This window comes from Moschus berezovskii, chromosome 11 (assembly GCF_049115385.1).
Source record: "Moschus berezovskii isolate FMDL1 chromosome 11, NW_MosBer_1.0, whole genome shotgun sequence".
NCBI lineage: Eukaryota > Metazoa > Chordata > Mammalia > Artiodactyla > Moschidae > Moschus > Moschus berezovskii.
The window spans coordinates 30,079,968-30,095,870 of record NC_142470.1 but is presented as its reverse complement, the minus strand read 5'-3'; positions in this window follow the sequence as shown (position 1 = coordinate 30,095,870).

Below are 15,903 nucleotides of genomic sequence, written 5' to 3'. Positions count from 1 at the left end.
TGGGATCCTTTGTGAGTTCAGAGACTGTTTCATTTCTTTTTTATATCTCCCTGGTGGCTCAGAGGTTAAAGCGTCTGCCTCCAATGCGGGAGACCCGGGTTCAATCCCTGGGTCGGGAAGATCCCCTGGAGAAGGAAATGGTAACCCACTCCAGTATTCTTGCCTGGAGAATCCCATGAATGGAGAAGCCTGGTAGGCTACAGTCCACGGGGTTGCAAAGAGTCGGACACGACTGAGCGACGGAACGGAACGGAAGATCTAGCAAGTTCTGAGTGTGTAGAATCATCATAAGCATTCCAAGAAATGAATCTATATGATCTAAAATTCAAGCAGTATTTATAGTAAGACAGTATGATTGCATTAAGATAGTAAGCTTTCATTTTTTAATTTGTCATAATTTTACATGGTTGGTTATATTATTTTTATAGTGATGAAAATATATGCATTCAAACAAAATGAAATAGTATGCCAATACAAACTAAGGTCTATCTGTAATTTTAATTTTATCAATATGAGTCAACCAGCAAATCGTAGAAATGTCTAGAGAAATAATTGTTATATAATTCAAGCTTTAAGGGTTTACTTGAAATATGGGGTCAAAATTGAAGAAAACCTATATAAAAAAGGAATTGTGCATGTCCATAGAAGTCAGCCCTATATGTCATTAAAAAGTATATTAAAGCATGAAAATTGCAAATAATTTAGTCGAACATAAACTCATAAGCATTGTTACAAAATACTGTGTGTATGAGTGTGTGTGTGTGTATAGCTGAGGGTAAACTCTCTCAGCTAATAAGGAAAACTAGACCATGTTTGCATGCTCAGCTCAGTCATATACAACTCTCTGTGACCCTGTAGAATGTAGCCCACTAGATTCCTCTGTCCATGGAATTTTCCAGGCAAAGATACTGGAGTGGGTTTCCATGCCCTCCCCCCTCCAGGGGATCTTCCCGGCCCAGGGATTAAACCCAGGTCTCTGCGTCTTTAGCGCAGGCAGGCAGATTCTTGCTTCTTTATCACTGCACCACCTGGGAAGCCCAGTAAGGAAAATTAGGTGTTCCTAAAAAATGAAAACAGGAGGAGGAAGTAATAAAGATGTCATTATGCAATGTACAGAGATTCCAAATATTTATCTAGAAAGAAGTTCTTTCATAAACCTACAATTTGTGTCCATTCTACCCCCATCATGGACATTTAACAGCATCTTGAATTCCAGTTATGTTGTGATTTCTGGGAAGTAAGGAGGCAAGAGCAGAAATTATTTTAAATTTCCTAAGACACTAACTTGAGCAGGCTTCTTTGATTTATTGCACAATGGTTAGGTAGCTATTTCTTGGCTTGAGTGAAGACCTGATTTAGGGAGTATATACCAACTAATTGATGGGTTTTAGAACAGGAGTGAAAACAGAAAACTTGTGCAGGAATATTGAGCTTCTTTGAGGTGGTATTTTTCTTTCCAAATACCAACAGTAAGACACAGTCTGATGCATTAAAAATTCTGGATGCCAGAAATTTTATTTAAAAAAAAACACTACTGTGACACCCTAAAGTAAAAGAATATCTAAGAAGAGAAAGCTTAAAAAAATAAACCTGGAAAAACCCACAGTACAAAAGGAAATAACTAAGTGAAAGCACAGACATGATAACTAAGCGTCGAACAGAACATCTTTGATCCTAAACACATATCCAGAAACCATCAAAGGCAAATGTTACAGGTAAAAGCAATAAAAAGTATTACCTCAAGAGAAAGGAAAGGCACATATTTAGATGCACTGTTAGGAGAGAAAACAAACGCAGGCAAGCAGTGAAAGATCTGAAAATTGAAAGGGAAAATCAAATCAGTGGTTTTTCTGCCTCATCCATCTGCCCGCACCCAGACAGCACACTTTGGAGTCTAATAGAGTGAAAACAAGATTGGGCAACTTCAGCAGAAACACATCCTCTCCATTTTTAAAATAATGAAAACAGTAACAGAGGCATGACTAGGAACCAAATGGGAGAAACACCCAGGAAATTGCAAAAGGGACATTCAGGAGAGGCAGTGAGAAGGGAGTTTATTCATTGGAATGAAAATTCAGCAAGGCTGGATCAGGCTATATGTTTCAATGGCCTGGAAAAAAATGGGCTGAGAAAACTGTGAATTGTCTAATGATCACATTTGGTCAAGCAAGAAAAAGGTTCTGGGCTGCTAGGGAAGAGCTGGATCTAGTTTTGAAGTGATAATAGGAGACTGTTTAAATTCCCCATCATGGCACTAAGAGTCCTTACCATCTGCCCACAGGATTCCTCTCACTTCACCTCCTCCGTGGCTCCTTGGCACGGGCCCTCTGTCATTGTCACAGCTGTTTCTGAGAAAAAGCCCAGACATTTTGTGTGTGTGCTAAGTCGCTTCAGTCGTGTTTGACTCTTGGCAACCCTATGGACTATAGTCCTATAGGCTCCTCTGTTCAGGGGATTCTCCAGGCAAGAATCTTGGAGTGGGTTGCCATGTCCTTCTCCAGGGGATCTTCCAGACCCAGGAATTGAACCCACATCCCTTATGTCTCCTGTTTTGGCAGATGGGTTCTTTAACACTAGCACCACCTGGGAAGCCCCTTTACAGATAATGACTGAGGTTAAAAACATTGCAATAACTTATGTAACTATTAAAAGGGAAAACGTGGTTTCAAATCTGATCCTCAATTCTGTGTTCTAGTATGGTAAATACTCTTCCTTATTTTGGTCATTTCGTTCCCTAATCAGCTCATTTTGCAACATCTTTGAATCAGCCTATACATAATAACCTTCTTCCTTGAGTGATATCTTGTTCTGATCATCAGCTGGACTTGTAACATTAAATATATTGATTCAAGATGCTAGCTATTACTTTTCTGTATCGATTCTGTTTTGCTGACTAAGCAATAAAATCTTTTAGGGCAATAACCTTATCTATTCTTCTTTGCCTGTCCTGTTTTATCCTTCAGTTCAGTTCAGTCGCTCAGTCGTGTCCAACTCTTTGCAACCCCATGAATCACAGCATGCCAGGCCTCCTTGTCCATCACCAACTCCAGGAGTTCACTCAAACTCATGTCCATCGAGTCGGTGATGCCATCCAGCCATCTCATTCTCTGTCATCCCTTTCTCCTCCCTCCCAGCATCAGAGTCTTTTCCAATGAGTCAACTCTTCGCATGAGGTGGCCAAAGTATTGGAGTTTCAGCTTTAGCATCAGTCCTTCTAATGAACACCCAGGACTGATCTCCTTTAGAATGGACTGGTTGGATCTCCTTGCAGTCCAAGGGACTCTCAAGAGTTTTCTCCAACACCACAGTTCAGCCCTACTGTATCTCCATGATGCTTCCCAAACTCCTGACCACCTGTACACCCGGCCCTTCTTTGTCTTCTGTATCTTATGTGTTCTGCCCTACCTTGGACCACAATTCTCTATACATGAAAATAAGCTGGATAACAAATCAGCATAAACATAAGATAAATTATAGTAAATAAACTCTTATTTGCAGATATATGTTTATCATTTTTATAGTAATGGCTAGAAGATGAATAAGAGAGCAAAATTTTTCAGAGTGAATATTTCAGTTGCTTCATCTGTCCATTCATAGCTTCATTCAAGTTTCTGAGCTCATCTTCTTCCTTCAAGCAAAAACTTGTCTCACAGTTTATAAGCTTGTGTTTCAGAGCAGGACACACCTGAGTTCACATTCTGACTCTGACTCTTCCTAGGCTACCTGTTCAATTTAACTGTTAATTTACCTGTCTAATCCTAGACTCTTTATCTCTAAAATGGAGTTGTTTAAATGCCTATTTCAAAAGATTCTTATGAGGAATAATTAATTTGATATGCGTAAATATAAATTTCTTACCAAAAGGGCAGGCCCATAAAGAACACTCAATAGCTCTACTCTTCAAAACATTTGGAAGTTCCACTTCTATCCTTTTGGAGGTTTAAACCATCAATCTGTAAAGAAATTTCCTTTCCTCTTAGAAAATTGTCTCAGATTTCTCTAAAGTCTCTCAAATTAAAATGTATACTTGTTTTAAATAAGAGATGATACCTTTCTACTTTGGGAGAAGGTATGACTCTTTTTTCAAAAGACTTGATACTGACATCCGAGTAAACAAGGGGACAAACTATACCATTTCAAGGGAAGCTTTTTATCCCTACTAATTCCATTGGTTGGCTTTGTTTTTACTTCTCAATATTTTTAAAATGACTTTCCTGATTATAAACTAGATATATGAACACTTTGTCATTCACAAATTTAACATCTACAATATTACTAATTTCCAAATAAGATGGATACCACTAGTTTGCACTGACAACTGGATCTCTGTTCCATCTTGAGTATCAGTTCAGTTCAGTCGCTCAGTCGTGTCCGACTCTTTGAGACCCCATGAACCACAGCACTCTAGGCCTCCCTGTCCATCACCAACTCCCAGAGTTTACCCAAACTCATGTCCATTGAGTTCGTGATGCCATCCAACCATCTCAACCTCTGTCATCCCCTTCTCCTCCTGCCTTCAATCTTTCCCAGCATCAGGGTCTTTTCAAATGAGTCAGCTCTTCACATAGAATGGCCAAAGTATTGGAGCTTCAGCTTCAATATCAGTCCTTCCAATGAACATCCAGGACTGATCTCCTTTAGGATGGACAGGTTGGATCTCTTTGCGATCCAAGGGAGGACTCTCAAGAGTCTTCTCCAACACACAGTTCAAAAGCATCAATTCTTTGGCATTCAGCTTTCTTTATAGTCCAACTCTCACATCCATACATGGTTACTGGAAAAACCATAGCCTTGACTAGACAGACCTTGGCTGGCAAAATAATGTCTCTGCTTCTTAATATGCTATCTAGGTTGGTCATAACTTTCCTTCCAAGGATCAAGCGTCTTTTAATTTCATGGCTTCATTCACCATCTGCAGTGATTTTGGAGCCCCCCCAAAATAAGTCAGCCACTGTTTCCACTCTTTCCCCATCTATTTGCCATGAAGTAATAGGACCAGATGCCATGATCTTAGTTTTCTGAATGTTGACCTTTAGCTCAACTTTTTCACTCTCTTCTTTCACTTTCATCAAGAGGCTCTTTAGCTCTTCTTCACTTTCTGCCGTAAGGGTGGTGTTATCTGCATATCTGACGTTACCGATATTTCTCCCTGCAATCTTGATTCCAGTTTGTGCTTCTTCCAGCCCAGCATTTCTCATGCTGTACTCTGCTTATAAGTTAAAAAAGCAGGGTGATAATATGCAACCTTGACATATTCCTTTTCCTATTTGGAACCAGTCTGTTGTTCCATGTCCAGTTCTAACTGTTGCTTCCTGACATGCATACAGGTTTCTCAAGAGGCAGGTCAGGTGGTCTGGTACTCCCAACTCTTTCAGAATTTTCCAGTTTATAGTGATCCACACAGTCAAAGGCTTTGGCATAGTCAATAAAGAAGAAGTAGATGTTTTTCTGGAATTCTCTTACTTTATAATGGTCCAGGGGATGTTGGCAATTTGATCTCTGGTTCCTCTGCCTTTTCTAAAACCTGCTTGAACATCTGGAAGATCACGGTTCATGTATTGCTGAAGCCTGGCTTGGAGAATTTTGAGCATTACTTTACTAGCATGTGAGATGAGTGCAATTGTGCAGTAGTTTGAGCATTCTTTGACATTGCCTTTCTTTGGGATTGGGATGAAGACTGACCTTTTCCAGTCCTGTGGCCACTGCTGAGTTTTCCAAATGTGCTGGCATATTGAGTGCAGCACTTTCACAGCATCATCTTTCAGGATTTGAAATAGCTCAACTGGAATTCCATCACATCCACTAGCTTTTTTCGTAGTGATGCTTCGTAAGGCCCACTTGACTTCACATTCCAGGATGTCTGGCTCTAGGTAAGTGATCACACCATCATGATTATCTGGGTTGTGAAGATCTTCTTTGTATAGTTCCTTTTGTATTCTTGCCACCTCTTTTTAATATCTTCTGCTTCTGTTACATCCATACCATTTCTGTCCTTTATTGAGCCCATCTTTGCATGAAATGTTCCCTTGGTATCTCTATTTTCTTGAAGAGATCTCTAGTCTTTCCCATTCTATTGTTTTCCTCTATTTCTTTGTGTTGATCACTGAGGAAGGCTTTCTTATCTCTCCTTGCTATTCTTTGGAACTCTGCATTCAAATGGGTATATCTTTCCTTGTCTCCTTTGCTTTTCGCTTCTCTTCTTCTCACAGCTATTTGTAAGGCCTCCTCAGGCAGCCATTTTGCTTTTTTGCATTTCTTTTCCTTGGGAAGGGTCTTCTTGATCCCTGTCTCTTGTACGATTTCACGAACCTCCATCCATAGTTCATCAGACACTCTGTCTCTCAGATCTAGTCCCTTAAATCTATTTCTCACTTCAACTGTATAATCATAAGGAAATTGATTTAGGTCATACCTGAATGGTCTAGTGGTTTTCCCCATTTTATAGGTGTAAAATCCCTGCCCCTTATTGTTAGGTGGAGCCCTTAGAAAACCAATGAAATGAGAGTAGAAATAGCATCTGTTACTAGCTGATGCAATGAAGAGCACTGTGGTATTCTCCATCATCTTCTGCCAATTTTGTGGCAGACAAAGCCTGTGCTCACGTGGCAGAACCAAAGACTGAAGCAGCATGGGTTATTGAGTGGCAATCCAATGCCTTGAAGAGTCCTCCAGGTTTTCAGTAAAGTCAATATAAATGGAGTAGGCGGTGGTTGTGAAATGCTTTTTCTGTATTAAGTCAATGAAATTACAGGGTTGTTTTGATTATTATGTATATTCTAACATGTATTTGCAGGAAATAGTAAATTCATCAGATCTGAATTGCTTAAAACTTGTATATTCCCAGACAGGCTGATTTTCTTGACTGGCCATTGGTGGGCTATTGGCAACTGAAAGTTTGAAATGCTCTGATGAGTGTGTTTTGCATGTCTGCAGCTCTGAAGGAAATTCTACCAGCTTATCCAGGCAGTTTGTGCAAACAATGCGATTTTGGTAGACACCTGCTTTCATCTTGTTAGTCTCTGCTGCTGCTGCTGCTAAGTCACTTCAGTCGTGTCCGACTCTGTGCGACCCATAGATGGCAGTCCACCAGGCTCCCCCGTCCCTGGGATTCTCCAGGCAGGAACACTGGAGTGGGTTGCTATTTCCTTCTCCAATGCATGAAAGTGAAAAGTGAAAGTGAAGTCGCTCAGTCATGTCTGACTCTTAGCGACCCCATGGACTGCAGCCTACCAGGCTCCTCCTTCCGTGGGATTTTCCAGGCAAGAGTACTGGAGTGGGTTGCCACGGCCTTCTTGCAGTCCATCATGAAGGCAGTGTGTGTTTAAATGGTCAATCTCCAGTAAAAACCTGAGAGTCTTAAGCTCAAGAAAACTTCCTGGTAGACAGCACTTTACACATGTTTGTTTCAGTATATAGCAGGAAGAATTAAGGACATCTTGCTTGACTCCACTGGGAGAAAACTCTTAGAAGCTCTCTCTTGGTTTCCTCCAGACTGCTGAGTCACCCTTGCTGATTTTGCTTTGCGTCTTTTCACTGTGATAAACCATAACCATGTGTACAATGATTTCTGAGGTCTCTCAGTCCTTTTAATGAATCACTTAGCCTTGGGATGATCTTGGAAACCACCAAGACACTTCCCTAACTAATACAGAGAATTAGCACTGAAGGTGGGGTGCTGTCATCACAAAAATCTAAAACATGTGAAATTGCTGTTATAGGTGCCTGAAAATATGATGATTTCTATTAAAAAGTGACAGAGCATTTGTCATATATGATAGAGTGGTGAAACTCTTGCTTGAAGTAATTTAGGAATTAGATCATATGAATGATAAACTTATCTTCTTGAACTCAGAGTCAAGGGGAAAATGTTGGAACACAGAATTTGATTAGTGTGTTTTGAATAAAATTGGCCACATTTTATGTGATGGTTCAAGAAAGTGAAAAACTCAGAAAATAATTGGATATGGAAAGGGATGATGGAATTACAAACGTTCTAGTTTTTGCAGTATTGGTAAAGCTGACAGCTTTTGATTCCAAAATATAAATGATGAATATAATAAAAACTTTGAAATTAAAAATCTATAAGAACTTAGCCATGTAACAATGAACAAACGAATGGCTTTCCTACCTATGTTAAAACTTCTCAAAAAACTTAAATGATTTAAAATAAAGATCAGATTAAAGGTCAATGCCCAATAAATTAATATTAATATTTAGAATAGCTTGAGGTAAAGATCAGATTTATTTATAGTGTCGCCTTTTCATCTACTATTCAAAATTGATTCGATAAGTCAATTTTGATAGAAAAAAGTAAGAAGATAAACAAATAAAATCAGAGAAAATACTGGCCCTGAGAACCTGTAAAAAAATGTATTGTTCCTGACACATTGATCTGTGTGGATGCAAATATGTAAGAGCCCTACTGTGTGTGTGTGTGTGTGTGTGTTTACATGTGATATCATGTTGCTAAAGAAACTAGGCACCTAACTGCAAAAGCCTGTGATTCCTTGAGACTTAAAAATGACCTTTGCATTTGTCAAAAGTATTGATTATGTCCAGCTACCCTAGGAATTACTTTTAACAATTCCTGAAATAATTTGTTTAACTCTGATGTATAAAGACAATAGAAGTAAAGGAAACACAACAGATTAGTATTAGAACAGAGCAGAGTTAGAATCCAAATTCCATTATGGACTAGCTAGGGAACACTGGACAATTTAAATAAGAATAATCATAGTGCCATTTCTAAAGGCCATTGTGAGCATCAAACGCATGTAGTTGCTTTGTGTTATTTCTGTCACACAGAAAGCATCCAATAAATGCTAACTTTCATTGTCAAAATGATCCTTGGGCCTCCATGCTTCTATAGGCAGGTAGTGGGTTGAAAAACTGATAAAGTCCATATGAAGGACCTATTCCCCAAAGTCCACTTCAGATATGGACATAAAGGATAATGAGAGGCGGGGGTGGGGGGAAAGCTTTCAGAAGATGGAGCCGGGAGGCCTCTGAGAACAATGGGAAAGAGAATTTCTTCCGGGAGAGCAAGGTAAGGGCCTTATCAAGGAATATTCTCTACCTTCAAGATAAGAGGTTCATACTATATCTGCCCAGTGGGATTTCAGAATTTCTAAGGATCAATGACTGCTATGTAACTTTCTTCTTTTTTTTTTAATGATAATTTTAAAAAACCTTAATTTTATGTTGGCGTATAGCCAATGAACAAAGCTGTGATAGTTTCACGTGGACTGAAAAGAGATTCACCCATACATGCGCATGTATCCGGAGAAGGCAATGGCAACCCACTCCAGTACTCTTGCCTGGAAAATCCCATGGACAGGGGAGTCTGGTGGGCTGCAGTCCATGGGGTCGCAAAGAGTCGGACACGACTGAGCGACTTCACGTCCCTCACTTCACTCACTTCATACTTTATAACTGGAGAAGGAAATGGCAACCCACTTCAGTATTCTTGTCTGCAGAATCCAATGGATGGAGGAGCCTGGAGGGCCATGGTCCATGGGGTCGCAGAGAGTCGGACATGACTGAAGTGGCTGGGCATGCACACAGGTATCCAATTTCCCCCAAACCTCTGTTCCATCCAGACTGTCACATAACATTTAGCAGAGTTCCATGTCTCATACAGTAGGACCTTGTTTATCCATTTTAAATATAGCAATGTGTACATGTCGATACCAAACTCCTTAACTATACCCCCGATTCTTCCCCCCGGCAACCATGAGTTCCATGTCTAAGTCTGTGAGTCTATTTCTGTTTTGTAAGCAAGTTCATTTGTATTGTATCTTTTTAAATGCCACATATAAGGGATGCCATATGATATATCTCCTTCTCTGTCAGATTTACTTCACCTAGAATGACAACCATGTTTCTGCAAATGGCATTATTCCCAGAATGAGTATATTTATGGTAATTATCCTAGCTTTGTTCTATCATGGTATACAAGGTATATATGGGGAGGAAGAGGTGACTGTCATTTGAATTCATAGGTTTCCAGTCCAAGAGGAGCTCCATCCAGATCTGATGAAAAGACCCTTATTGCACAACACCTAAACTTTAGAGCTCTTGTTGGATAAGATTCAGCTGGTCTTCCTTGGCAAGTGGGTATGTATTAGCATAAAGATTCAACTTACTTATTAGAGCTGGGAGGGAAAACTGCAGCAGAATTTACCAGTGATCATCAGTATTCAATCCTCCTTTCTTGTCTCAACTTACAGGAACTGTGCTTCCCAGCCTCCTTACAGTGAGATGAGGCCATGGGACTGGTTCTGGCTAGTAAAACACATCACTGTCAGGCAGAGGAAGTGAAAATGCTCTGATGGAGTTTCAATTTCATTATTCTACCACTGCAGCTGTTATGACAGAGTTCTCCTATTGCGACGGCCAAGTCCCAGGAGAGCAGCAGGGCATGTAGAGGAGAGCTGCCACTGAGAGTTTCCTAGACTGAGGGTGAATTTTTATAAATAAAAACTATCATTTTTGTGTGAAGTCCGAAAGATTTATTTGTTAAAGCAGCATAGCTTTGCTTATGTTGACTAAAACCATGAAAACTGTTGAGTGTCTATACTTGAGGTTGTTTTCAATATCTGTAAGAATGAATTTTAACCTTTTCCACAGTAAGGCTATATGCTGGTTATTGTCAGTTTGTGCTCTCAAAGGTCAGAGTGGCTGCAGAATATTAAACATGGAAAAGGGTAGTGTAAGAGAAGTTTTACATTTAGGAAGTTTAGATTATAAGGACTTTTAAAGTCATGGCAATATGAATATGGATTTTAGTTTCTAAAACCAATGGAAAGACATTGAAAGATATTAATCAGAAAACTGAGATTTGGTATACAATTTATAATTATTATGGTCTATGTATAGTTCAAAATTGGAAACGTGGATAACAGTTTTAGTGGCTATTGTAGTTCTTAAAAAAAAAAGATGATACGGTTTAAACTAGAGTTGTCAGGGACTTCTGGGTGGTCCAATGGTTAAGACGCCACTCCCAATGCAGGGGGCATGAGTTCGATCCCTGATCAGGGAACTAAGATTCCACATGCTATATGGTGTGACCTAAAACACAAACAAAAAATAAATAACTAGAGTGGTCATAGTGAAGTTTGAAAGGTGAGGATAGAATCTACATATGTGTTGTAGTTAGAAGCAATAAGACTTGCTGATTATGTAAGGAAATGCACTAGAAACTTATTTCTCTGGAAGGAAATACAATTTTTTGAGAAAGTTAAGAAACTAAATAAATGCCTCTGTATTTGCAGAGCTAGAAATTTGCAAAGATCTTGGGATTTATCCCTTGTAAATGTCAAGGGTCTTATGATATCTGCTTATTGTAGAAAACTTGAAAAATACAGTTGTACCCAAATGTCATTGAGAAGTGGGTATGAATTGCATGTATGCCACAATTAGATTTTTTTCTACGTCCATCCAATTTCATTTCCTACAACATTTTTCTCCCCATCACAGGCAGAAACATAAATCTCCAAATTAGCTCCCACCCAGTGCCCATTACCTCTGGGGACACCCAAACCCGTGCTTCCCACATTTCTCCAAAGATGTCATTCTCTCTTATTTTGTCCTCAGATTCTCAAATTACACCCTCACTCCAACACCACACACAAAAACTCTCCAAAGAGCCTCAAGGTAATGCTTTTATAAATATTTTCAGGTAAGCTCTAATATCTGTGACATAATATTTTTAAATGACAATTTAAGTTTTCATGTGAAAAAGCTATTATTTTCACACCTTCCTCCATGTATATCTTATCCAAACTCTCTCAAGAAAACAATTAAAATTGGGGCTTCACCATTCTATACCATATCATTACATCTGAAGTCTATGGATTATCATCATCTCATTCCTAATTATAGTAAAAATTTTACTATAATTATCAAGCCCCCATTTTTCCTACAATAATAGGCCCCTACTGAAGCAACCTCCTAACAGTCATTCCTCTATCCAATCTTATTTACAAACAATCAGCACTCTACAAGGCAGCCAGAATAAACCCACTGCAATGCTGACCTGACTACCTCTACCCCTCAGCTAGCTTCATTGAAATTTTGCTGCCCTCTGAAGAGACCCCAAATTTCTTTATATGCTTCCAGAAGCTCTTACAACTTGCTACTGCCTACTTCTAAAGCTTCATCTTCTTATACACCCCCCTAAGACATGTACCTTATAGTACAATCAATCAGAATACCATTCAGTTTCTCAAATGTGTCAGGGGTCTCTCATGCCAGGGCCTTCACTTATCCTGATCTTTCTTTCTGGACATATATTGCTAACATTCCTTTAGGATCTTTGTCTCAATAGCTCTTACTCATGAAGTATTTTGACTTTTTCCTAACCTAGGTTCTATGTTCTGAATATGCAGTTTCCAAATAACTTGCATTTCTTTGTTTATCTCACGTATCACATTTGTATTTTTTAAATAATCTATGCTGCTAAGTCACTTCAGTCGTGTCCGACTCTGTGCGACCCCATAGACAGAAGCCCACCAGGCTCCCCTGTCCCTGGGATTCTCCAGGCAAGAACACTGGAGTGGGTTGCCATTTCCTTCTCCAATGTGTGAAAGTGAAGTCGCTCAGTTGTGTACGACCCTTAGTGACCCCACGGACTGCAGCCTACCAGGCTCCTCCATCCATGGGATTTTCTAGGCAAGAGTACTGGAGTGGCTTGCCAGTACTTATCTCCATGAAGACAGGGAATCTCCCTTGCTCAGCACATAGTAGGCATTTATGGCAGATGCTTATTGACTTGTTGTGTTGTTAATTTCTCATGCCCTGATTTGTCATTTGCCATTTGAATATAAGTCAGCAAGTAACTAATTTTGTGTAGTTTAAAGAGGCAAAATTATCTAACTTAGGAACTAGTGGACCATGAGTATCCTCATCAAATTTCTCTACCACACTAGGAAGAATATGGAGAAACATAGTTGTGAAAGGGGGTGGGGAAAAAGCCCTATTATCTAATGAATGTGTTTCCTCCCAGTCTCCTTTACATGCCTTCTAGATAGACAGATTGAAAACATGGTTAGGTGGAGAGAAAAACAGATGACATCGAGCTGGAAGAATGAATAAGTTATAATTATATTTGAAAAGTATTGAGTGTGGCTGTGTGTATAGTTTTTGTTTGTTGTTTTTTGAAGATTTTGTCTGTGTGTGTTTTCTTTTTCTTAACATTACCCAGCGAATCATTTTCCATTTAATTAAAATTATTCAGATGCCCACATGATATTGAAATATGTAACGCACATTATTTATTTAGCCTTCACATTCAGTAACACATACATTATTTCCATTTTTTCTCATTATAAATAATCCCCTAGCAAACATTTCTGTCAAAATCTTTCCCTGAATCTGGATATAATATTAATCTTTCACATTTCCATGCTTCTTTGCTCCGATGCCTGGTCTTCCTATGGGAACTTAGAAATCTTTTGGTGCACCTACACTGAGACCCATTTTCATAAGCCAGTCTCCCTCTCTGCCAATTCTTCTTTGCAGCCTTCTCTGGCTTGGGGTAGTAGCATACAAGCTACTGAATTAGAATCATCAATGCAGTGGAATTGTGTGAACTTGAAATTTATTTAGATGCTTCAAGCTTGGGTTTTGTTATTCTTATAATGATAATCACCCTGCTGCTGTTGCTGCTAAGGCGCTTCAGTTGTGTCCGACTCTGTGCGACCCCATAGTCGGCAGCCCACCAGGCTCCCCCGTCCCTGGGATTCTCCAGGCAAGAACGCTGGAGTGGGTTGTCATTTCCTTCTCCAATGCATGAAAGTGTAAAGTGAAAGTGAAGTCACTCAGTCATGTCCAACCCTCAGCGACCTCATGGAGTGCAGCCTTCCAGGCTCCTCCGTCCATGGGATTTTCCAGGCAAGAGTACTGGAGTGGGGTGCCATTGCCTTCTCCAAATAATCACCCTACTACCTGTCTTACTTCTGCCTAAATATTTTCCTGGATATTTAAAAATTACTCTTTGCTTTTGTGTTTTATGTTTTATGGATCATTATAGGAAGAAGTAAAAATGCATTTCAACTAATAACACTGTGTGTGTATAAAAGTGGTTGATACATTTTATTTTCTTTGAAATGATTTTCATGCCCTTCATATCACTTGGATTAAGTTCAGATGCTTGATTCACACACCGTGTGTTTGGATCTTGTCCAGGGTCTGAGGCTTGACACATAAGGCTCTTCTCAGTTTTACTCTAAGTTTCAGCTACAAACTCATTTTACAGGTTTCTTTTTTCTATACCAGATGTATTTACCTTCACATGTTTTGCAAAATTTCAAGGTCCTTTCTACTCATGGTGTCCTTCTACAAGCTCATTCCTCAACTTGGAATGTCACATTCCACTCCTCCACCCCCTGAGGCAACTTGACACAAATCAAAGATTGAACAGTACTGGCAAATCATTCTGAAACAAGCTTTTGAAAGACAGTGTGTGTGTGTGTGTGTGTGTGTGTGTATTGTATATGATATATGTGATTTTTCTCAGAGTGTATAAGTGAAGTCACTCAATCGTGTCTGACTCTATGTGACCCCATGGACTGTAGCCTACCAGGTTCCTCCGTCCATGGGATTCTCCAGGCAAGAACACTGGAGTGGGTTGCCATTTCCTTCTCCAGGGGATCTTCCCAACCCAGGGATTGAACCTGGGTCTCCTGCATTGCTGGAAGTCGCTTTAACCTCTGAGCCACCAGGGAAGCTCAGAGTGTATATGTGTGTGTGAATGCATGCAAATACATGTGCGTGTGTTTATGTGTTGTTTACATAATTGACGGTAGTTTAGTCGCTAAGTCACGTCCAACTCTTATGACCACATGGACTGTAGCCTGCCAGGCTCCCCCATCTGTGGGATTTCCCAGGCAAGAATACTGGAGTTGGTTGCCATTTCCTTCTCCAGGGGATCTTCCCAACTCAGACTGAACCTGCATTTTCTGCATTGGCAGGCAGATTTTTTACCACTGAGCCACCAGGAATGTATAGGATTATACAAAGAGAATTAAAATAAAATATTTTTTTCAGAGTTTCTATATGACAAAGTTTTCAGACAGTGAAATTCTAGTTAATGAAAAATTAAGGATATGATTGTGGTTCTCCTTAAGATTTTATTCAGAAAGCAAGTGGGTGATGGGTTGGTTACCTGAGGGTTGCAACACCAATACTGTCTACTGCTGTGTGAAACTGTCAACTTCCTATCAGAGGATGACCTCACATGGGAAGGTGCAGCTGCTTCACTGTATCGTTAGTTATCACAGTACGTGGAAGCGGGGTGAACAGACGCACATTATTGGAAGAAAAATTACCAACCACTGCCTGCAAGCGAAAGAATTGAAAATGACAGGCCAGTTTTAAGAGGGCTTTTGTTTGGGCTTACATTTTTCACCTAGAAATGGACACAATTACTGAAAATTAGAAACGAAGCTGGGCTTTACACAATGAAATGAGATAATTTCACGGCCAAAACAAGTGGGTTTATGTTGAAAGGAAAGCCATTAAAATATACCTAAGCAGTAAGTTAATGGGGGAGAAATTCATTTTGAAAATGAGAGAACATTTTCAGATAGAAAGGGCAGGCAGTGGAACAGGGTGCTTAATGAGGTACAGTAGATAGATGCAAGTTTAATCTAGATAATTTTAGATAATTACAGAAAAAGCTTAAGCTAGGAATTTTTTTTCCTACTTTTTCCCCCACTGCTTGATGCAAAGTATTTGACTGGACTGGAGAAAGAAAAAACAAAAAAACCTCCTTGATCATCCTGTTATCTGTTGTTTAGTCTAAAGTCTATTTTCCAAAACTAAAAGTTCAAAAAGTTTTCTTCTCTGAGTAAGAAGATATCAGTTTCATGAAAGAACTGCATTGTTGTCAAATAGTGGTCA